Genomic DNA, 24,166 nt, shown 5'->3' on the forward strand with positions numbered 1-24,166 from the left:
TCTTGATTGACATCGTTTCGAATGCAAGGGCCACGCCTCCTAGGCCAACTCTATCAAGCTGGGAACTCAAAAATAAACCTTTCTTTCCCAAAGGTTCTCAGGATCAAGGGCTGTAGCCCTGTGCTGAGTTACTTTACACCAACTGATTCACCGTAGCTGTCATCCTGCCCTTATTTTACTGTCGAAGACACACTTCCGCTCTCTCTGGCCTGAATTTATCTGTCACGTTCTTTTCCTTAACACATCAATGGGTTGTTCCATCTTTTTGAGAGACGAAAGTAACTTCTAGCTAAATTTGGTTCATCGGAATGGCTAGGAAAAAAAAATATCTCCAGATTTAGAAACAAAAGCCCAGGGCCTAGAGAGATGATTCAGAGGTTAAGAACACTTGCTGTTCTTGAGTTTGGTACCTAGCACCCACAGCAGGCAGCTCACAACTGCCTATAACTTTAGCTCCGGGCTATAACTCCCCTGACTTCCATGGGCACCCACACATACATATGCAGACTCATGCACACACATATAAAAATAAATCTTTAAAAAAAAAATCTGAGGGTAGGAAGCCACCAAGGATTAAACATTCTGACAAGTCATGCTTTTTAAACAGTTAAGATTTCTGTAATGGTCTCCTCGCCATAGAAAAATCTTCATAAGATATTTTATGTATTTACAAAATAAGTAAAGCTGCACTTTCAAAATGAAGACAAAAAGAAAAATAGGAATGGCCTACACTTTTTTTTAATGGTTCCCCTTGCATTACCAGTTGCCCCCTTTGAACTGTGTTTTTGAGTTCTTACTAAAGAACTCGTTGCCACCTCCTTGCTCAATCACCAAGACTACCTCACAACATTTCAAAAATGTCCGCATTGCCTCCCCTGGCAGACATGAGCTAAACAATGAAACTACTGCAAATTCAAGTGAACATTTCTGCTATACTCTCTTCTCCAGGTCTCACCTCCCGTTATAGAGCAAAGGGGCATTAGTGACCCAAGGGAACTGACACCCTGCCCAGGCTAAAGGCCACTACCCCAGCTTCCAATTAATAGAATCATAGAGTGGAGGGGCCAGTGGTTGGCCTAATTGCCCTTCGAAGGGCACATTTTCAAATCTAGGTCTCAGCTGTAGTTGTTATTGTAAGTAATTACCTATTTTTGTCAAAAGCGTTGAGGCAGCCACATGCCACCCTCACCATCTTCAGTGCATAATCTCAGCCGTTTTTCTAGCCAGCGCCCAGACCTAACACACACACAGACACCCACCCCCCGAGCCTTGGACCACAAATGCCTGGCCTCATAAGTAGCAGTATCCAATATCTGCATGTATAGACAGTCTCCTGGAAGCAGAGGTGAAGTTGAAAGGCAACCTCCTTTAAGGCCTATATATATTATCTGGGTTTTCTCTTCTGACGTCACATGACACTCACAGTTGCCTAGGCTGTCTACTTGGTGGCTATTTTTACCACTAGAAAGTAAGTTCCTTAAGGGCAGGACCCATGTCTGATTCATTTCTGAGTCCCCCGCAGGCCAGAACCCAGAGGATGCCCTGTGAGGCCTGCAGGAGGACACGTGGATGAGTTGCTGCCTTAACTGTGGCACAAAATGCCAGGAAGCTGGGAGGAAAGAGCATGAGATGGGAGTCTACTTCCTTCTGAGGCTGGCAGTACCCCCTTCCCACTCCTACTCTCTCCCTACACGCTCCTCCTGAAAGACCTCTCACTTGCACTGGCTTCTGCCAACTGTCACCATGGAACAGAATCCCCTGGGGAGCCTTCAGCTGTTTAACAGCTTAGAATGCTGCTGTTCCCAGGAGTCTTTGCACTGAAGGGCAGAGATGGGATAGGAATGGGGCATTGAAAGAGAATGAGAGTGGAAACTTATCCAGGCATGATGGCGCACACCTTTAATCTAAGCACTCAGGAGGCAGAGGCAGGAGGATCTAATCTCTGTGAGTTCAAAGCTAGCCTGGTCTACAGAGTTAGTTCCAGGACAGCCAGGACTGTTACACAGAGAAACCCTGTCTCAAAAGCAAAAAAAAAAAAAAGTGGAAACTTCTGCAAGGACATGTTCTCCTTTTAGAGGATTTAGGCAAGACAGGGTGAACAGAGCATTGGTTTTTATCATGTTGTTCTTTCTTAGTGGAAGGAATCCAATTTATTTAAGGTTAGCCCTGAGGAACGTAGGGATTTTTTTTTTCCATCTCAAATCCCCCATGTTCAGAGGTTCTCAGAGGTGCAGAGGGCTGGGAATTATGCAAGTACAGTAAGGACACAGATACCAGCATCCTTGAAGCATGGACTCCTCTCTTTAAAAATCAAATGTGGACTTTAGACCTTCACCTCACAGGCCAGCATCTGTATTTTCTTTTCAAATCAATACACTTAATTCTGCAAATCAGTTCATAAGCGAAGAAAAGGAGGATGCATCAGATGTAATCTCTTTATAATCAAAACCCCAAGTGGAAAAGATGATCGGTTAAAGGATTAGGGCAAATATTAGGGAACCAATCGGGAAAGAGATCTTAGCGGAGGCTTTTGCAGGCTCTGTTATGCTTCCTGCATAGATAAGCAGGGGTTTTTTTGTTTTTGTTTTTAACATTTGCATCTTTTGAGTCAGTTGCAGAGTCCATGTCTGGTGGGTCACATTCTAAGTCAGTTAGAAGCCTCCACAGTGTCTTGCAAAGTTGCTGTGAGGGTTTTGGCCATTTTGATGGCCACTTATAGTAGTTCACTTCTGCCCCCCTGATAATATCTGCCTTCAAGCATAATTGTCCAAATCAACCCCTCCTCTGTGAAGTTGCTTTTTGTCATGTATTTGGTCACAGTAAGAACAACAGTCATTGGAGCTGGAGAGATGGCTCAGAGGTTAGGAACACTGACTGCTCTTCCTGGGTTCCTGAGTTCAATTCCCAGCAACCACTTCTGGACTGCAGGTATACATGCAGATATAATAATAAAGCTTTAAATAAAGAAGAGTAATTAATATGGCCTTGAACAGACATATAGGACCCAGCTGGATTCCCAGCACCCACATGGCAGCTCACAACCACCTATAATCCCAGTCCCAGGGCTACTCTTCTGAACTCTGTGGGTACCAAAACCACACATGGTGCATGCAAGAAAAACTTTGTTTTGTTTTGTTTTTTGAGACAGGGTTTCTCTGTACAGCCCTGGCTCGCTGTCCTGGCTCGCTTTGTAGACCAGGCTGTCTTCAAACTCACAGCGATCTACCTGCCTCTGCCTCCCAAGTGCGGGGATTAAAGGCATGTGCCACCATGCCCTGCTGCAAGAAAAACTCTTACACATAAAATAATTCCAAATTTTCAAAAATGGGAGCTGAGGGCAGGAGAGATGGTTGAGGAGTTAAGAACATTTACTGCTGTTAACAGAGGTCATGAATTCAATTCCCAGCACTCACAAGGCGGCTCACAGCTGTCTATAATGGAATCCTGTGTCATCATCTGGTGCGCAGATGTACATATAGGCAAAACTTACATACATAAAATGGATAAATAAGTAAATCTTTACAAAAATAGGAGCTGGAGAGATGGCTCATCAGGTAAGAGTGCTTCCTGCTCTGGCAGAACAGTGTGGTTGCCAGCACCTGCATGATGGCTTCTGAGCACCCTTAGCTCCAGGTCCAGGAGATCTTGACAACCTCTTCTGACCTCACTGGACACCAGGCATGCACACGGCACACATACATACATACACGCATGCAAGTAAAACAAATGAATCTAAATTGAAAAAGAATTAAGATGCTGGCAGCTGGAGGTACAGATCAGTAGTTAAGAGCATTTGCTACTCTGCAGAAGTCCTGATTTCAGTGCCCAGCCCCCTTGTGGGCTCCTCTAACCATTTAACATGGGCTCCTGGCAATCCAATGCCCTTTCCTGCCCTTCAAGGCCACATGCACCCACATAAATTAAGAAATTAAGAAAATATCTTTAAGTAAAATAGAAGCAAGTTACCAGTGTCATATGCCCAACATACACATAAATAAAAATATTTTTAGCCAGGTGTGGTGGTGTACACCTTTAATCCCAGCACTCAGGAGGCAGTGGCAGGCGGATCACTGTGAGTTTGAGGCCAGCCTAGTCTACAAAGAGAGTCGAGGACAGCCAAGGCTACACAAAGAAACCCTGACTTTAAAAACAGGTCATTCAGCCAGATGTGGTGGCGCACACCTTTAATTCCAGCACTCAGGAGGCAGATTGCTGTGAGTTCAAGGCCAGCCTGGTCTACAAAGCGAGTCCAGGACAGCTGAGGCTAACAGAGAGAGCCTCTGTCTCACAAAACAAAACAAAAACAAAAACAAAAAAATAAAAACCGGGACATTCACCATGCCTTAAGTGGCAGCTGACTTGGGGTTAATTAAAACAAGGTCTTTCTCAGGTGGTCCTGACCTAATCACAAGTGCACTTTAACAAGAAACAGGGCTTCCTGGAAGCCCAGGGTGACAGGCAACTCCAGAGATACCCTTAAAGAAACATCTTGTCGCCCGTGCAGAAGGCCATGCATCAGAATTGGCAGGGAGCCTGTCATAGTTGGAATTAACTTCTGCTAAGAAGCAGAGAGCTTGGAGGACAACCCTGTGCCTCAGAGAAAACTGGAGCTGTGGCCAAAACCTTGGTTTCAGGCGATAGCCTGCCTGTGCCTCCACTCCCCACCTGATGTCAGGGAAAAGCACTGAGGCTGCTTCAAACCACTGCACTTGAGGCCACTAATTACATAGCAATAGAAAAGCAATACCCAGGATAAGGTAAAGAGATGTGCAGAGCAGAACAGATATAACTGCTAGACCCTTAAGAGAAGCGAGGCAGCCTCCCAGCTCCAAGACTGTTGATAAAAACCACCATGGGCGTGGTGGCTCTTGCCTCTAATCCCAGCATTCAAGGCAGAGACGGGCGGATATCTGTGAGTTCGAGGTCAGCCTGGTCTACAAAGAGTCCAGGACATCCAGAGCTGTTACACAGAGAAATCCTGTCTCACAAAACAAAACATGTCCTATAGAGGAACCCAAGCTCCTCCTTAAGTGAGTCCCCAACCCCACTCTGAAGAGGATTAAACCCCAAGTCCTCCCTAGAGTATGGGAGTGTTAGTGCCCAGGAGCCCTCCTGGCTGTAGCTCCAAATTCTGCCCAATAAACACTGAGGAAAAGGGCAGAGGTAGAATTTACACCCCTGGGAGGCTGAGCAAAAAAAAAAAAAACAAAACAAAAACAAAAACAAAAAAAAACAGCAAATGCTTCACTTTTAGCCTAAGAAACGCAGTTCCAGGTGTTTTCTAGGACTTTCTTGCTCCTCACTCACAGTTCTTTCAGAATATTGAAAAGTTAACCCATAGCTAGTTTTTTTTCTCTTCCTTTTTTCCTCCCTCCTCCCCTCCCTCCCTCCCTCTCTTCCCTCTCTTTTCTCTCTCTCCTTCCCCCTTCCCTTTTAGAGGACTCATGGGAGCTTTCATAGCTGATGAATCATCATTTCTCTGTTTGAATCTTTTAAAAGCGGTACAGAGGAACTGCTTTTTGACATTACAAATAATCAAAAGTTATATAAGACGCACTGGGAAAACACCTTTAACAAGAGAAAACCTTCTACCTCCTCCTTTTCCATGATCTCAAGGGCCCTAAGCCTTCACCATAAAAAAATAACCCATTTTAAATGACAAACTTTATGAAATTGTGAAGGGCACCGAGCAATAGGATGCTGAGCCCCCATTCCACGGGAGAAGAATGTCGTGCTGCTGCCGCTGCACCTACACAGGGAAGCCGACTGCAGAAAAAGAGCCACACACAGCTGAAGAGCCCGGAAAACACACAAAGCATTACTGCCTGGGCATATGAAAATCCATGAAACTCCCATGTGGCCAGACTGCCCCCCTGAACCCTTGAAGCAAGAATGATCAGTTCTCAGAGGTAAGGAATGAGACCTTGAGGTCTGGAAGAGGGCAGGTGCAAATTTAGGGAAACCGGAAGAGTCTAGACATGGTTGTGTGGCAGTAAGCCAGTGGAGAAAAAAAAGAGGAGAAAGGAAAGTGTTTACAGAAAGCTGAGCTAATCAAGAGCCTTCAGCTGGCACCTCCAAGCCTTTTCCCGTAGCAATGGAAAGTTGCTAAGGGCCTTTGGAGTGAGGAAAAGCCGGGACAGCGTGTAGATTGGTTCTGTGCTGGAGGCCCTGATAAGGGTTGATGGCAAAAGTGACAAGGATGTCCCTGACAATGGTCATGAGAACAGAGAGGATATAATGACCCACACAAGGGAACCTAACAACACAAGGCTTCAAAAGTTTTTGGTGGGAATCCCATTGTTTGGAAAGGAAACCACTAGCCTCAGGCAACCTTCTTTTCTCTTCGCAGAACGACTGTGGGCTTACCCAGAAGTTCAACACTAACTAAGAATGTCTGAAGTTAAAATATGAGTCACAAATAGGACAGAGCATTGCGCTAGTGAAAAGCACACTCCAGGTATAGTGGGATCCGATCCTAAAGATGTTCCTTGGGTGAAAATTGGCAACAGAATGTGCAGCTTCAAGCCGGAGATCCATAGGCTATCAAATGTCTACTGGTCCCCGGGTACACAGGCAGTTTCAGGTAACTTCAGCCTCTTCCTCATGGGAATATTGTCTCAGAAAAGGTGCATCCTTGTAAATGGGTTTTTTTTTTTTTCATTTTGTTTTTTGTCTTTGGGGGGGTTTGTTTGTTTTGGGGTTTGTTGTTGTTGTTGTTATCTGTTTTGTGCTTTGTTTTGAGGCAGGGTTTCTCTGTGTAGTCTTGGCTGTCTGGGACTTTGTAGACCAGGCTGGCCTTGAACTCACAGTGGTTTTTATCCACCTGCCTCTGACTCCCTCAGTGCTAGGATTAAAGGCATGCACCACCTTCCTGCGGAGAAATTTTAATCCAGCAATAAGGCTACTCTTGCTGGAATACAGACACTTAATTCCAGGAGGCAGAGGCAAGCAGATCTCTGAGTTCAAAGCCAGCCTGGTAAAGAGCAAATTTCAGGTAAAGAAAAGCTTATGTCCAGGTGTGGTGGTGCACACCTCTAATTCCAGCAGTCAGGAGATAGAGGCATGAAGATCTCTATCAGGCAGTTTGGTTGAGTCGTTGAGTTGAGAGGCAGTGCAGTGGAGTTGAGTTTGTGGCAGTTCTGTCTGTGGAATTCAGAGGCAGTTTTCCAGGGAGCAGTTTTACAGAGACAGGTTAAAGAGAGAACAAGCCAGACACAGGTGAAGATAGAACAAGCGGGAGACTGAGAAGGAGCCGGAAAATTAGAACAGATTGATAGAGAGAAGCTGAGAGAAGTCAGATTGAATCAGTCAGCTTGGAAAGGAGTTTAAGCCAGAACAGCTGAGTTGAACCAGCCAGAGTTCAGAAAGAGCTAGAAAGGGTCGCTGTGAGTTTGAGGCCAACCTGGTCTACAAAGAGAGTACCAACAGCCAGGCTATTACACAGAGAAACCTTGTCTTTGGGGAAAAAAAGAAGAAGAAGAAGAAGAAGAAGAAGAAGAAGAAGAAGAAGAAGAAGAAGAAGAAGAAGAAGAAGAAGAAGAAGAAGCTAGAAAGGGTAAGCTTATTCAGCAGTAAATCTCAGAAGATGAAAACATTCTAGGCCTAGATTAGCTAGAAACTTCCAGGACTAGGCCTCGGAAGCAGTAAGCCTAGAAGAGGACAATTACATCAGGTGGGAAAAGATACTTTTGCACATCCTGAAACATAATTAGCTTCAAAGCTAGTCATATTTCCACTCACACTTTCTTATTACGTTGTTTTGGCATCTTCTCTGCAGACCCTGTGAAGCTGACCAATAACCTGACACTTCGTACCTAAAGATGAGGGAAACAGCCTTGGCGACAACAAGGGTTAGGGTAGACACCTACTGAGTCCCTTTGGGAGGTGGGGTGGGGGAGTAACAGGACCTTTGCTACAAACCAAAGGATGTAAATGTGCTTATAATCCCACTCCTTGGAATATAACCAAAAGATGTTCCATGCTCAACCATGTTCAAAGCAGCCTTATTCGTAATAGCCAGAGCCTGGAAACAACCTAGATGTCCCTCAGTAGAAGAATGGATAAAGAAACTGGTTCACTTACACTATGGAATACTACTCAGCTGAAATTTGTGGGCAAATGGATGGAACTGGAAATGATCATCCTGAGTGAGCTAACCCAGACCCAGAAAGATATGCATGGTATATACTCACTTATAATTGGACACTAGACCAGAGATGTCCCATGAAAGTCTTCACTTAGCCTGAGATTGGGATGGATACTGGGACTTTCTATTGGGACTCTAGGTGAGAGAAGTAAGGAAGAATGGGGAAACAGAAGGATCCAGAGGGTCCTAGAAACCTACAAGAAGCCCATTAAGGCTGGTGAATCTGGACCCAGACAGGTCAGGTCAAACTACAGTACCAACCAAGGACAATGCATGCAGTAAACCTAGAACCCCTATCTAGCCAATGGACAGAATATTCTCCACAGTTGTGTGGAGAGCAAGGACTGACTCTGACATGAATTCTGATGCCCTCTATTAGACCACTTCCCCTTGGTGGGGAGACCTGGTGACACTCAGAGGAAGAGTAAGCAGGCTACCAGGAAGAGACCTGATAGGCTGTGATCTTATAGTGGGGGACAAGGTCCCCTTCTGTCACAGACCTAGGGGAGGGGAATAGGATGAAAGAGGGAGGGACAGGGAATGGGAAGATACAAGTGAGGGGATAACAAATTAGATGTAATCTGAATAAATTACTTTAAATAAAAATAAAATAAAATTTAAAAAAGAGTCAATACTTAAGCAAGGCTCACTTCTGTTCATCTTGCTTTAAGTTCGAAAATTGGTAGGAGGAGTTAGGAGGAAAGAAACTGGAAAAGGAAGGTAGAGAAATGACAGGAAAGAGCCCCAGCTGCCCTGTACTAAAAAGAGCCTGGTCTATGCAGCTAGTTCCAGGCCACCCAGATCTCCATAGTGAGACCCTGCCTCAAAATAAAACACAATTCCCACACCCCCCAGAGGAGGAGGAGGAGATGCAGCCCCTCGCCATCCACTCAAGGAGAGAAGCTGTCTGTATTGACACGTAAGTGCTCCCTGCTCTGCTCTGAGCCACAGCCAGAACTAATGATGCGTGAGGACAAGGAGACAGGCCATGCTACGCTGAGGCTGTGTCTAATCCCCACAAGTCCGGCTTACACCTCTGACTCGTTCTCGTGGCCCGAGGAACGTGTTCTGGAAATATTCCCTGCCTTCCCTGGAGCCCAGGTGACAAGCCTGTGCCCATTTTGAAGCAAGAACAAGTGAGGATTGTGGGTGGAGGGGTGGAAAACAGCGGGTGAAGACAGTTGGGAAGACTAGAAAGGGTCTAGATATGTTTGTGCAGCAGCACGTAAACAGCTGGGGCCAAGGCAAGGCAAACCACAGGAAGGAAAGCAAATGCATGGGGAAAGCCACTAACAGTGGAAGGTTTTAATTCCTTAAGGTAATAATGTGCCGGCTAGTTTTATGTCAACTTGACACAAGCTAGAGCCGTAGGAGAGGAAGGAGCTGCAATTAAGCTGGAGAGGTGGCTCAGTAGAGCACTGTCTGTTCTTCCAAAAGACCAGGGCTCAACTTCCAGCACCCACATGGCATCTCACAACCGTAACTCCACGATCTGACACCTTCACACCAATGCATGTAAAATAAAACTAATTATAATAATCAAAAGAGAAAATACTTCCAAGCCGGGTGTGATGGCATACCCCTTTAATTCCAGCACTCAGGAGATAGAGAAGCCCTGTCTCAGGAAAAAAGGAAGGAAGGAAGGAAGGAAAGATTGACTCCTGGAGCTAGAGCAATGGCCCAGTGGTTAAACACACCTACTGCTCTTGTAGGACCTGGGTTCAATTCCCAGCACCCACATGGTTGGAATAACAACTGTCCCAACTTCTAGAGGATCCAACACCCTCTTCTGACTTCTGTAGGCTTTTGCCCATGCATGATGTACCTGTATACACTCAGACACATTAATCAACTTTTTAAATTCCTCTACTCTTCTTAACTTTAAATTTGATTTTTATGACCTCTTGTGTGTGTGAGCATGTGCCCATGAGTGCAGGTGCCCTTGGAGGCTAGAGATATGACATCACCCCGGAACTGGAATTACAGACAGTTGTGAGCCACCCAGCATGGGTGCTGGGAATCGAACTCAGGCCTCTGCAAGAGTAGCACAGTGCTCTTAGCTGATAATTTGGCTCTACAGCCTTTTTATGTCAACTTCAGTCTTCTGAGCATAACAAATGCTATTCTGCACACTCCCCAGTATCGTTGCATCTGAGTGCTGGGGTCCCCCTGCTACTGTGTGCTAGGACTGCTTAATAGGCAAGAAAACTGAGCTAGGTAGACGCTGAAGCATCTTCTGGAGTTTGGAACCTTCCGGATTTTTTATTTTTATTTTTTAACTTCAGTTCTCAGCAGGGAGAGTCAGAGCTCCAGGGTCCTGCTGAGATTCTGATCTCTCTGGGATTCTGAGGCCCATAAGATAACTTGGGAAATAAACTCTCAGGGCTGGGTCCTAAGGTTTTCTCCTGTTTCCTATTACTCCACTTTATCCACTTTAGCACATGACAGGCAGATATATAATGAACGCGTTTCAAGTATCTACCTAGAAAAGATTAAAAAACAAAAACAAACATACAACTTGGATCTATGCATGCCTAACAGCGGACAGCAGCAGGTGTGGGCACACAGGAATCGCAGACACAGGCTTTCATCAGTTTGCTCTGCCATTACAAGCTCCAGGGAAGCCTGACCAGAAGAGGTGATTGTGAAGTGTGTTCTGGACTTCCACTTGCCACCAAATGGAGCCTGTGCACTATCCCATTTCTATTATTACAGCTCTCTGAACCAAGTTCAAAAGAACAATTTCCTGAGTGCTCTGAAAGGAGAATAATAGCATTGGACTAGGGAGCGAAGTCACACTTTGACTTCTGACCATCGTGGCAGTCGTGAGCCTCTTGGAATGTTTCTCCTGTCTTTGATCAGGGGGTAAGCTGATTGGTGAAACTGCATGCTGCTAGCCACAAAAACCCAAGAAGCAGCCCAACTTTCTGTCCAAGCAACCTGCAGAAGGGACCCAGGTGGAGCGGAGGCTATAGCTGAGTAGCGTAGGACATGCCTAACATGCATATGGCCTACAGTTCAATTCCTAATACGTACAAAAAATAGGCAAAGCAGAGTATAAGAAAAATCCCAGTCAGCTGTGGTGGCACACACCTGTAATCCCAGCACTCGGGAGGCAGAGGCTGGTGGATCTCTGTGAGTTCGAGGCCAGCCTGGTCTACAAAGCAAGTTCCAGGACAGCCAAGGCTACACAGAGAGACCCTGTGTCAAAAAAACCAAAAAAGAAAAAAGAAAAAAATCTCAGCCAAGCACACCTTTAATCTCAGGACTCAGGAGGCAGAGGCAGGCAGATCTCTGAGTGCAGGGCTAGCCTGGTCCACAAAGCCAAGGACAAGAGTCCAGGATAGGCAAGGCTATATGCAGAGAAACCCAGTCTAGAAAAAACCAAAAAGGAAAAGGAAAGAAAAAAAGAAAAATCTCTGTAAATTTTCCTGTTCACATACAACTCCCAGGTTTCCCTGCCATCACTAAGGCATCAGCTTAGGTACTTAAACCCCCAAGAGAAAAATTACCCTCCTGGACAAAGCTATAAGGACTCACTATGTGAAGAGAGTGGATGAGTTCTCGTTTTTTCTTTGTTTTTTAAATTATGAGTTCATGTGTTTGTATCTGGGTATGTGCAGATGTGCACAGAGGCCAAAGTCATTGGGTCCCTTGAAGCGGGAATTACAGACAATTATAAGCCACCCAGTGTGTATACTGAGAATCAAAGTCAGGTCCTCCCCAAGAGTTGTTGACTGTGCTCTTAACCTCTGAGCTATACCCCAGGCTCAAGTCCTCAGGTTTTTGTTTTGTTTTGTTTGTTTTGTTTTGTTTTGTTTTGTTTTTTCTCTTGCTACTTTGCTCTGAGGTTAAGGCCAAATGGTGTGAAAGTTCTGGATGTGGATGCACGAATGCACACATGGAGTGGGGGTCAGGGTAGAGAAATTTGCATAGAAAAGGGAGGAGATTGCATGTTTGCACACATATAACACACTCACATAGCACACCAAAGGCTTTGAAAACAGAGTGGCACACACATTTAATCCCAGCACTTGGGAGGCAGAGACAGATTTCTATGAGTTTGAAGCTAGCCTGGTCTATAGAGTAAGTCCAGGACAGCCAAGGCTACACAGACCCTGTCTTGGAAAGAAAAAAAAAAGAGTAACATTATTAGAACCACTTAAAATCCCACCACTCAAGAGTTTGAGGCAGAAGGATCACAAGTTAGAGGCCAGTCTGAACTTCATAGCAAAACCTTGTCTCAAAAAAAAAAAAAAAACCAATTAAAGAATAAAGAGATTTCAATTTGAATACAATGGAGCAGAAATATCAGGATGTTAACAAGACCCAAGTCTCATAGCATACCATCAAAATATCCAGGATACAATCTGAAGTCTGGAGTGACAAGGACCTAACCAGTTCTAAAGAAGAAAGATAAAACAATGTGAGAATCATTAAGGCTGTTAAAACAGCTATTAAAATCCTTCTATTTGAAGTAAATGTAAATCTAAATTGAAGGGTAGTTCTTAGTAAAGACATTAGACTTCAAGAGAACAAAATGAACATTTTGTGACTATGAGATGTAGTGTCTGAGATTTTTAATAAACCAAACAGCTCAATGGATAAGGTGGCATAGATCACTGATATCTATGATCTCAGTATTAAGGAAGCCAAGACAGGTGGGCCAAGAGTTCAAGGCTAGCCAGGCATGGTGGCCCACAGTTTTAATCCCAGCACTCGGAAAGCAGAGGCAGGAGGATCTTCGTGAGTTCAAGGCCAGCCTGATCTACAAAATGAGTCCATAACAGCCAAGGCTACACAGTGAAACCTTGTCTCAGAAAAAAAAAATGACAGAAGGAACCAGTAGACAGGAGATAAGTCCCATAAACAGAATGAGGAACAGAGTCTCAATGCCACATGGGACAAAGTCAATGTTCAGGTCACTGGAGACTGCAAAGGAGATGGGACGGCAATTGATATAAAGATGTATTTGAGAGGCCAGGCGAGGTGGCACACAACAGTCATCCAGCACTCAAGGAGGCAGAAGCAGGTGGATCTCTGAGTTCAAGGTCAGCCTGGTCTAGGACAGCTAAATCTATACAGAGAAACCCTGTCTTGAAAAACCAAAAGGGCTGGAGAGATGGTTCAGTGGTTGAGAGCACTAACTGTTCTTCCAGAGGTCCTGAGTTCAATTCCCAGCAATCACATGGTGGCTCACAACAATCTGTAATGTAATCTGATACCCTCTTCTGGCCTGCAGGGGTACAAGAAGACAGGGCACTATATATATTATAAATAAATAAATCTTAAAAAAAAGAAATGAAAACCAAAAGAAGAAAACAGAAAGAAAAGAAATGAAAAACAATGACTGAAAGTGTTTCCAAATTTGGTAAAAGGCAGAGTTCACTTAATTCAGCATAATCCAGTAAAGACAATGCCCTATCACTTCCTAGCATCTTACTTCCTTCCTTCCAGTTGGGCTCTGGTTCCGAAATTATGTTTGTAACCCTGAGATACAGAAACCTGATTGTTAGCACTGCCTCACCAATCTCCTGTGTGAGCCAAGGCAGACGCTGAGAACACACTGTCTTCCAGAGGACCAGAGTATGTTTCCCAGCACCTGTGTCAAGCAGCTCAAAACCGCCAGCTCTAGGGCCTCTGTCATGTGCATAAACATTTTTTTGAGAGAAACGAGGGGCGGGGGTTGAGAGGAGAAAAAGAAAGAAAACAAAGAAGCAAAGAAAGAGAAACGGGGAAGAAAAAAAATCCATTTTTCTGGAAAACATTCTAAAGTATAGTAATGTTAGTTCAGAAAAACTATATGTTCTCTGTCATATGCAAAATCCTCTCTCTCTCCCTCTCTCTCTCTCTCTCTCTCCCTCTCTCTCTCTCTCTCTCTCTCTCTCTCTCTCTCTCTGTGTGTGTGTGTGTGTGTGTGTGTGTGTGTGTGTGTGTGTGTGTATGCTTATGTGGAGGAAGTATGTAAGTGTGGGTAGAAGCCAAGGAAGCCATGAGGAGAAAAAGGAGGCTGAGAGTAGGGACGTCATCAGTGTAACATGAACTTGTCAGGAGGAGTGCTGGAGGCAGAGGGCACAGGCAGGGTCAGGGGTGGAGAGGAGAAGGTAGGGGGACAAGGGTCAGGCAAAACTGAGCGTTAAAGTGCCCAAAGGTGAAACGTTACTTCACATGCCAACAATTTTGCTTTTTATGAGAGAAGGTTTCTTTGTGTGGCCCTGGCTGTCCTGGACTCGCTTTGTAGACCAGGCTGGCCACGAACTTACAGAGTTCCCTGCCTCCCTGAGTGCTGGGATTACAGGGATGTACCACCACCCCTTGGTGACAATTATTCTCTTGAAAAAAAAAAAAAGAAAGAAAGGAAAGAAAAGTTTCTCTGTCAGGGTCTCAGTTCCTTATATGAGAGAAAAAATAATTTCAGGGTTAGACCAAACGCTCGACGAAAACAGACTCAGACCCAACACTGTGAAGAAAGCTGGGACTTCTCTGCCAGGAGTCTCAGCACCCTTCATAACGGTGCAAATGACTGAAATGGAGATGGTTATGAAACAAAACCCAGTAAAGGAGGTTCTCAGAAACTGGCATCACGGATGTGGCTTTCAAGCTGCTCTGTGCACAGCCCAGCCTAGAGCACAGCAACAGGGCAGGGCATTCTCCCTACCAGGATTTCCCGTTTCTCTGTGTTCTGAAGACACTGAAGGATGGAACACCATGTAGAATCACCTTCGGAAGTGGGTGCCAAACATGCAAGAGCATTTTAACTGGCCTCTATCTGTAATGACTAAACATTTGCATGGCTTCTTAGAGTCTACAGCAGCACGAAGTTTGCACTGTCCTACTTTATCCTCCCAATGTGGTAGCAATCATGTGTCTCCCTAGAGGAAACAGTCTGAGTCAGGGTAGAGTTTTACTCCAGAAGACCAGGACAAAGCTGGAGAAAGAGCCAGCGTTTCTGGCTTCCAGTGTTGTCTTTTGTTCAGCACCAAGCTGGGGGTGTCCAGAGCCCTAGGCCAAGCTGTGAGTCCCAGGCCCTGGCCCAGGCCAGGGCCCAATCATCTCACAGCTGCAAAGCCAGCTGAAGTAGACTCAGGTCATCTCAGCCCCTTCCTCCAGAGAGCAGCATGATGTTAAAGCCAGCTCCAAGAATTTTCCATCCTTCTCCCATCTTATTCGTCCCACCCAGGGCACTTGAAGAGGCTCCCAAACCCAGAAAGTTCTGGATTCTGACATCCTACAGATAAAATTATCTTTCCTCTTCCCTCTTTGGCACCAAAGTATGTGCTGGGGATTTGGTCAGGTGGGCTGAGTTCTCAGGACCGCCTCTACCTGTTTGGCAGCCCTGGCAGGCTTTACTGTAGGCTCCAACATCTTGCTTTCACTGTGCCCCCTGCCTACCAACAAGAGTCACTTGGTCCCACCTAGCTTGGCAAGGGGTCATCCCCCACTTCACGAAACATCCTTGACTCATTTATTTACAATGGCTTCTTTTCAAGAAAAATACAAAGACTGTTAACCCTGCGTCACCTGGGCACAGTGGCACATTCCTTTAATCCCAGAACTCGGGGAGGCAGAGACAGGCAGGTCTCTGTGAGTTCAAGGCCAGCCTGGTCTACAGAGTGAGTCTAGGGCAGCCAACGCTACACAGAGAATCCCTGTTTCAAAACATCTTTCTGAGTTTCAGCATCATTCAACCCAGGTCAAAGCCTAGGACCGGACATGGTGAGGCACACGTGCAGTCCTAGCACTTGGTGAGGCAAAGGACTCAGAACTCAGGAGCAGCCTCAGTCAGCTACATAGTGAATTGCAGGCCGGCCTGGGACATATGAGATCCAGCCTGGAGCACATGAGATCTCAAACACAACGCTATCCCAGAGTGACTATGGTTTCCTATTCAAGATTTGGAATCTCTCCCTTCTGGCTTAGTTAGCCAGAGAGAAAGAGAAAAGAAGAAGAGGAAGAAGAGGAAGAAGAAGAAGAAGAAGAAGAAGAAGAAGAAGAAGAAGAAGAAGAAGAAGAAGAAGAAGAAGAAGAAGAAGAAGAAGAAGAAACAAAGCTTGATGCTAGGTATCACAGTGGACTGGTACTGGTGGTGTGACCTTGGACTAACTCTCTCAAACTTGTTTTGTCATCCTTTAAAAGAGAATAACAGTGCTTACCATAATGAGGGCACTGTGAAGATATATCATCTATGAAGTGTCTAACACAATATTATTCTCCTCCAATTTATATGTTTTTTCTGAGACAGGGTTTCTCTGTGTAGCCTTGGCTGTCCTGGATTCACTCTGTAGACCAGGCTGGCCTCAAACTCACAGAGATCTGCCTGTCTCTGCCTCCCAAGTGCTGGGATTAAAGGCGTGCGCCACCACTCCTGGCCCTCCCTATCAGTTTTATTACAAATAATAACATACAGTGCTCAAAATATCCCTCATCCTCTCCTTGCACCCAGATTCAAGCTAGTGACTAAACTTCTGCCAGAAAGATATAAGCAGAAGAGCCCAGGCGCTGTGTAGCCAAGATATTCAAGGCTCCCCAGAGAAAGCCTGTCTCAAAAACCCAATGTTTGTGTGTGTGTGTGTGTGTGTGTGTGTGTGTGTGTGTGTGTGTGTGTGTGTGCGTGCGCACGCGCATTCGTAGAAGTATCATGAGTGACAGAAAAGCCTGCTTTAGGAACAGCACACATCCTTGGCCCTCCTTCTTTCTCCTGCCTTAATGAGTGTGTGTGACATCTAAGAGCCGAGGTGCTAAGACTATTAGAACATCAGGACAGGGGACTGGGAGCCTTCAAAGCCAGAGTTAAGAGATTTGTTTCTTGTGGGCTTTGCTGACATGAAAACTTACTATCTTGTTTAAACTCTTCATATTCCTGTCATACATAAGCAAGGCTAATTCAGGATAAAGGAAAAAAAAATAGGATTTAGACACGAAAACACTTGGGAATGCAGGTCTTCTCTGAGAGATCAAGACGAGAATGGACACGCCTTTAATCCCAGCACTAAGAGAGGCAGAGGCAGGCGGATCACTGTGAGTTCGAGGCCAGCCTGGTCTACAAAGTGAGTCCAGGACATCCAAGGCTACACAGAGAAACCCTGTCTCGAAAAACTGAGAGAGAGAGAGAGAGAGAGAGAGAGAGAGAGAGAGAGAGAGAGAGAGAGGGAGGGAGGGAGGGAGGACAAAACACTGGGCAGGAGGAAGACTTAGGAGATTTAAAAAAAGAGGTGGAACACCAGGCTAGTGAGCTGTGACTTGACCCTGCCCTGTGACAGTCAGCACAAATAAACTTCCTCTCAGACAGGACTGCCCAAGGTCACCCAGCCGTCCGGCATTACCCCACAGTTCTAGGCAGCCTCAGGAAGGACTTGGAACAGAAGTGGGGGTGGCGGTTTTGTTCTTTGACTCAGCGAGAGCACAGGATTGTGCTGCCAGCTCCCATTCCCACCCTCACACCTCCAAGAGGAGATTTTGAGGGCCAGCCAGCAAGCGAAGGATCCAGGCCTACCAATGCCTCAGAGGACCCCTTCTGGGCCCCTGCTTAGCCACACATCTGGGAGGCTTAGTAAGCATGGAGGCTTATTTCTCTCTGCCATGGGTTCAGTACACCAGGCACCGTGTCGGCTGTTTTTATGTTACCCACCACTCTGCAAGTGCCCTGAGACAATACCATCCTGTTGTGCCACCAGGTCAAGTCTGCAAGAGCTGAAACCACCTTCCCAAATCTACACGTTTGGTGTTCCCTAAGGACAAGTTCTTCAAACCACATTCCAGCACTTTCTCAAGCCCTCTGCCAAAGCACAGAGCAGTCTTGTCACCGTTCAAAGCACCAATTAAGAGCACATTGGAGCCCAACAATTGTTAATAGTTAACTGCGTCTTTCCCCATCGACTCTGGGCTCTGGGTGCTTACCTGAGTTGGTGTGCTGACCAAAACAAAGACCTTCTGCCAGGCTTCAGCTGTCAGCGCCCCCTCTGGCCAAGACCAGCATCCCATCCTGCAATTATAACATCCCCACCCCACCCAGCCTTACCACTAGCTAGTCATGGGGCTGGGCTCTCGAGCCCTCCCAGCCTAGGTTCTAGAGGTCACAAATTCCAACGGGCTGTTCCATGGAATCAGGGACACTCTGTTCTTCATGTCTTGTTGTGGGAGGCAGGGAGGTCCCTGTGTTCACCGATAAGTACCAGAGGGACCAGGAATGTCAAACATGGGCTTGTACCTTCAAAGGAAGGGATAGATTTTACCTGTATCCACCCGGAAGGCCGGGAGAAGAAATGGTTAATAGCCTGGTAACCTCTGCGCTATCTGGGTAGGAAGACCACACCTGATATCCTTATCATGAGCTTATCAATCTATAGACCCTATCTTTATGGAAAGTGTCACATGTTGTCAATCTAGAGAACCCACCTTGCTGGAAGGTGTCACCGGTACTTTACAAAGAGTTTCAATGTACTCATGTAGTAAACTTTATTGTGCGCAGGCGATTGAGTTAATCGTCACCAGGAAAGTTTTCACCAAATTATGCTTTGCTCAAATATACCTAAAATAACTCAGGAGCAGGTTCCAAATGCTTGAACCAAGACCGGCAACTTTTAGTCATCCTGAACCAAACTACCTTCTCGCCTCCCACAGATCACTACTTCCTGGCCATGGTTGCCGCAGCATCCTTCCCATGCCTATCAGAGCTGGAATGTATTTATTCTTTATTATTTGAACCGAAAGTCTCAGGAAACAAGTCGTCATTGGCAATGGAAATTTTCTTTTTACCAACACTTGAAAAGTTGAGTTGCGTTTTGTTAGGCTCCCAGGGGCGTTGTTCCAATAATGTGGTACATGCAGTGTTCCAACATGAAACCACACGTTCCCCCAAGGTCATATTCCCCCTGCATTCTTCTGGAATGTTCACAGGAAAGACCACAAAGAGCCAAAGGGAGTGGATGGAACCCTCTTGCACGAATGGCCCAACTGTGCCACTGTCCAACTGTGAGTGCACAGCCCTTTGCCAGGCTCTGCCTGAGTTGTCAGCTGTCCACATCATTGTCTGGCTCGGCCACCCTTCCCACCCACTAAATTCTCCATGTTCCTTTCTAACCTTACCTTAAGTGTCTCAGCCCAATATCTTCCCCTGAGTCAGGGTAAAGTCAGAATGTGTCCACGTTCTCTGTTATAAATATATTAGACTTAACCGAAATTCTTAGCAGAGTTTAGTTTGGTAACAGAATATTGATCTGTTCCCTTACAATCAATATCCCCATCCTCAGAAGTGATTCATAAAGCACCAGGACATCAGATAAAAAAATAAGGATTTAATTGTGTTTATGATGAAGAGATATAAGCAGATACAAGCAGGTTTTGGTGTACACTCTGTCAGATGTGAAAGCAAAAAAAAAAAAAAAAAAAAGTACTTTCAGTCCCTAGTGTGCTCAAAGAGCTGGCTACAGCGTGCTGTTAACCATGTAGACATGCTGAATAATTCTCACTGAACCTTCATAGCTTAGGACAAATGACATCCAGGTGATCAGCTGGATCTGTGTGATTACCGCAAGCAGCTTCTCTGCAGCGGCAGTCTCTCTCACGAAGGCATGTCTATGTGTTCCACACACGACCACACTGTGAATTGACACATCCAGCAAAAAACAAGCAGCCGGTGTGCACAAAGGGCCATGGGGACCCTGAGTATCACTGTCCATGCACACACTCAGCTTTGAGGCAGGCTAAGGGCAGCCGAAGCCAGTTTGGGCCGTAGACCCAGTTCTGTCCTTGAAAGGCCATGGGATCTCTCTACAAAGCAGCCATTTCTTGTAGGTCATTTGCACTGTCCGCACCTCAGTGTAAAATGGAAACCATAACGTCTGGCCTATGGGGGGTGGGGATGGGGTAATGGTGGGGGAGGAGGGACGGGGGCGGGGGGATCATATAAGATAATGGACATAAAACCCTCAGAGTCCCCGAAGCGTCTGGAGCAGCACCCATTATCACCTGCCCATACATGGCACCGTCGTCACAGCGGCTCCTCTTTCACAGACCTGGAGAAGCAGGAAGTGCAGAAAAAGCAAACTCACTCCGCTTTGCCTATTGACCTCAGTGCAAAATCACTTCCGTGCTTCCCCATCATCCAGAGGGCCACCCTGCAACATCAGACATCAGCACCGTGTCCTCTGTCCCAACTCACTCTGACACTGCATCAGTCTGGAGGTAACAGTAGATCCCACAAGTCCTGGGGTGGACCCCCAAGACCGTCTCCCCTTCAAACCCTGTCACTAGTCTGGGCTTTCAGAACTCCTGGTGAGCTGCTAAAAACTGGGGTTCCTACATCCACCTTTTCGGGTCCAGTTTGTTAGAGAAACTCATAGAACTCGGGGAAATACCACACTCATCATTTACCGGTGTATCGTAAAAGATGTTTCACAGGACACAAGCTAGCAGCCAAATTGAGATCCCTAGCTGGTGAGGGCTTGTGCGTCAAGCACTCGGGAGGCTGAAGTAGGATTGCCTCGACAGAGTAGAAGGTCGCCTAAAGGAGAGATCAGATCGGGAGAGGTCATTTAGAGCAAGGTCAGGAAGGGTCAGAGCCCGTGGATGATGACCTGAGTAGTTTTATGCCAACTTACATTAGAATCATATAAAAGGAGGGAAACCTCGTTAAGGGAAAAAAAAATGCCTGCATAACATAGGATTGTAGGTGCCGGGAAGGCAGAAGCAGGTGGATCTTTTGTGAGTTCGAGCCTAGCCTGGTCTACAAAGTGAGTCCAAGACAATCAAGGCTACACAGAGAAACCCTGTCTCAAAAAACCAAAACAACAACAACAACAAAAAAGCAAAAAACAAAGTGCAAAGCCAAGTGTGGCGCACGCCTTTAGTCCCAGCACTCGGAGGCAGGCGGATCAATTGAGTTCAAGGCCAGCCTGGTCTGAAGAGGGAGTCCAGGACAGTCAAGGCTACACAGAGAAACCCTGTCTCAGAAAAAATAAAACAAACAAACAAGAACAAAACAAAAGAAAGGAAAAAACCCCATAGGATTGTAGGCAAACATGTAGAGCATTTTCTTAGTGCCGGATGAGGAGGACCCAGCCCACTGTGGGTGTAGAAAGCAGGAGCATGCCTGCTAGATAACGAGTTTCCCACTTGATAAGGGGCCGTCACCGAGCCCGGCTTAGTTTTTGAGTTGCTACTTGGGAAGACTTCGTTTGCTGATTCCAATCGTGGGTACATAGATAACTCCCAATTCTCCCAAAGCTGGACTTCCAAGTGGCCAGAAGCAAAACTCTTTAGAAAAATAAAGGAGCAGCATTTTGGCCAACAAAAACAGCTCCAGGACAAGGCTCAAAGTAGCCAAGGCTGACCTTGAGTTCAGCTGAATCCGGTCTCCCAAGAACTACAAATGCAGACTCACATGGCACTCATTTTTTTTAAATAGCTCCAAATCATGCTAAGTACCCAAGGACCTAAAGAGCAAAGTTCATAGACTACATTGGTATTGTTTTGTTTGTTTGTTTGTTTGTTTGTTTGTTTGTTTGAGACAGCATTTCTCTGTGTAACAGCAAAGGCTGTCCTGGACTTACTTTGCAGACGAGAGATCTGTCTACTCTGCCTCCCAAGTGCCAGGATTAAAGGCAGGCACCGCCATTCCCAGCTACATTGGTATTCTTAAAGAGATATATAGTAGAAAACACCCTTCCTTGCATTATTGGCTAGAACTTTCAGTATGAAAGGGCACAGCAGTAAGAAACGTGAGGCACTGGAGGAGTCCATGAAAGAAGCCTGAAAGCTTGTGTGCTAGTTTCTTTCTCAGTCTCTCATGAGCACATCACCATATCATTTTGTTGTTGTTGTTTGGTTTGGTTTTGGTGTTCGAGACAGGGTCTCTCTGTGTAGCCTTGGCTGTCCTGGACTCTTTGTAGACCAGGCCGCCCTTGAACTCCCAACGATAAGCCTGGCTCTGCCTCCCGAGTACTGTAAAGGCGTGCGCTACCAAGCCCAGCCACAATCATCTATAATGTGATCTGATGCCCTATTCAGCAGACAAAGCACTCATAGACAATAAAATAAAACTTTAAAAAGAGAGAAAGCTAGCTATGTTTGTATGGTTTGGTTTTTGGTTGGTCTTTTGTTTTGGTTTGGTTTTTGGTTTTTTCGAGACAAAGTTTCTCTGTGTAATAGCCCTGGCTGTTCTGGAACTCACTTTGTAGACTAGGCTGGCCTCCAACTCACAGAGACCCACCTGCCTCTGCCTCCCAAATGCTGGGATTAAAGGTGTGCACTACCCTGTCTGGCTAAATGTTGATTCTGAGCTCTGAAGAACCCTGACTGGCACACTGCAATGCAAGTCTGAGCCAGGGTCTAGCCGGCCATCTGAACTCTACCGCTTCAGCTTTTAGTCCTCCCTAAAACAACCTAAGCACACACAGTATCAGTGGGGTCCACCTGAGACTCAGCAGGAGCCAGGCAATAGCAGGTAGGATACAAAGAAACATCCTCTGAGAGCCAGGAACTTCTGCATCCTTCCAGTATCGCTTAGGTTACTCAGGCTTGGGCCTCTAGTGAAGCAGAAACTTTCTAGAAGAAGTAGTATGTCCTTGGGACTACAAAGTGTCTGTTGTATTTAGCACAGAATCCTTTTGTGACAGTGGCCAGGTGGGTTCAGTGCACAGCTGGGATTTAAAGGATAAGTGAGATCGAAAAAGTTGAGACCAGAAGCACAAGCCCCCCCCCCCCCCGTGGATTTACGGCATTAAGACAAATAGGTGGAGTTGTAATTTTAAGGAGGCCCTCAAGATACATTTTCTATTTTTCCACCAAAATTATATACCAATTAAGTGTGAGGAGGAAAAAAAGAGAGCGAGGCAGATGGAAATCTAAGAGCCGCCTTTACTAGAGGCAAAGCAAAGATCGCAGAAGGTAGCATTAAATGGCTGGCAACAATTTTCTAAAATGAGAAGAAGATCCGTAGGTCCTTGACACACCCAGCTCCCCTCCCCAGCCCAGAGATGCTCCTGGGGAGCACATGGAAATAGACAAGGAGCTGACTAGAGGGAGGGGAGGAGGCATGTGACATCTTTTTCCTTGTTGAGATTTGGGTCTGGGATGTCCCCTAAGGCTCAACTGTCCTGCCCATTAGAATACGCTGCCTGACACAAAACCAACAGCCACAGGGACAAGGACCTGAAATCTTTGCTCTGCTTTTGACCTCAGGCATTTCGTCACAGTGAAGGGGAGCTGACCGGCACACACCCTTGTGAGTAGAAGCTGAGCGTAGACGGTGAGCAAGAAGAACACAACAGTGTCTTAGGGAAACCCCTCCTTCCTTGTGGGAATGAAGAATGCAGCATGCCTCAGCAGAGAAACTGTGCTGTGGTTATTTTATCAGTAAGGCCAACCAATGTTTATTATCAAGCCTATAATTATTATTACGGCGGGATTGTCTAACCTGCTAGCAACCAATCAAGACACAGACACCTGCTATATTTTAAAAATAGCCTTAGTTAACCTGGGACAGGGCAGATATTAACCCCTAAACTACCTCCCATAGTGGGGCAGGTATCCCATATCCTGCCTCAATCGCATGCCATCTGCTTCTAATAATTTCTATTGAGCTAACTCCCCTCCATAATCCCAAATACTTCCTAATTTTCATCATCTGGGCCAAATCTCCATCCACACCGGCCACATGTTTCTCCTCCACTTAACTTACAGCCCTGGCCCCCTTCCCACCTGCTCTTCCTCCTCTGGTCTCTTCTTCCCAAGATGCTCTCTGTCCCAAAGCCCGGAAACCTTGGCCACGACTATCCCCTTTGCCCTGCCCAGGTGTGTAGGCTTTTGTTGTTGTTGTTTTGCTTTGTCTTTGGGTTTTCAAGACAGGGTTTCTCTGTGTCACCCTGGCTGTCCTAGACTTGCTACATAGACCAGGCTGGCATTGAACTCACAGAGATCCACCTGCCAAGTGCTGGGATTAAAGGCGTGCACTACCATGCCCTTTTATTGATCAAACAAGTTAGGCTCTTAGGCCAGGTACAATTTGGGGCACAGAGACAG

General features: G+C 46.0%; 1 protein-coding gene and 2 long non-coding RNA genes across 7 annotated transcripts in view; 2 read left to right on the forward strand and 1 right to left on the reverse strand.

The window, feature by feature from the left end:
* The window catches only part of LOC311598848, a 60,829-nt gene extending 47,907 nt beyond the window's left edge, over positions 1–12,922 (forward strand). The window contains exon 2 of the long non-coding RNA XR_014779683.1: positions 10,766–12,922. This is a non-coding gene — a long non-coding RNA (uncharacterized lncRNA). The remainder of the gene's footprint in view (positions 1–10,765) is intronic.
* CYP19A1 (cytochrome P450 family 19 subfamily A member 1) overlaps positions 1–18,407 on the reverse strand; it is a 99,829-nt gene extending 81,422 nt beyond the window's left edge. The window contains exon 1 of one of the 5 annotated variants that reach the window (XM_084784319.1): positions 18,379–18,407. The gene's annotated coding sequence lies outside the window, so the exon portion shown is untranslated. Of the gene's footprint in view, positions 1–18,043; positions 18,128–18,164; positions 18,299–18,378 lie in introns of those variants that run through there. The other 4 variants (XM_084784318.1, XM_084784314.1, XM_084784317.1 and 1 more) reach the window with 4 other exon arrangements.
* LOC311598847 lies at positions 1,927–9,012 on the forward strand. Its single transcript, XR_014779682.1, has 3 exons — positions 1,927–2,690; positions 3,770–6,790; positions 6,901–9,012. It is a non-coding gene; the product is annotated as an uncharacterized lncRNA (long non-coding RNA).
* Positions 18,408–24,166: the final 5,759 nt, after the last annotated feature.

The sequence above is a fragment of the Acomys minous genome (genome assembly GCF_964271855.1).
Source record: "Acomys minous genome assembly, chromosome: 5".
In the NCBI taxonomy this organism is placed as follows: Eukaryota; Metazoa; Chordata; class Mammalia; order Rodentia; family Muridae; genus Acomys; species Acomys minous.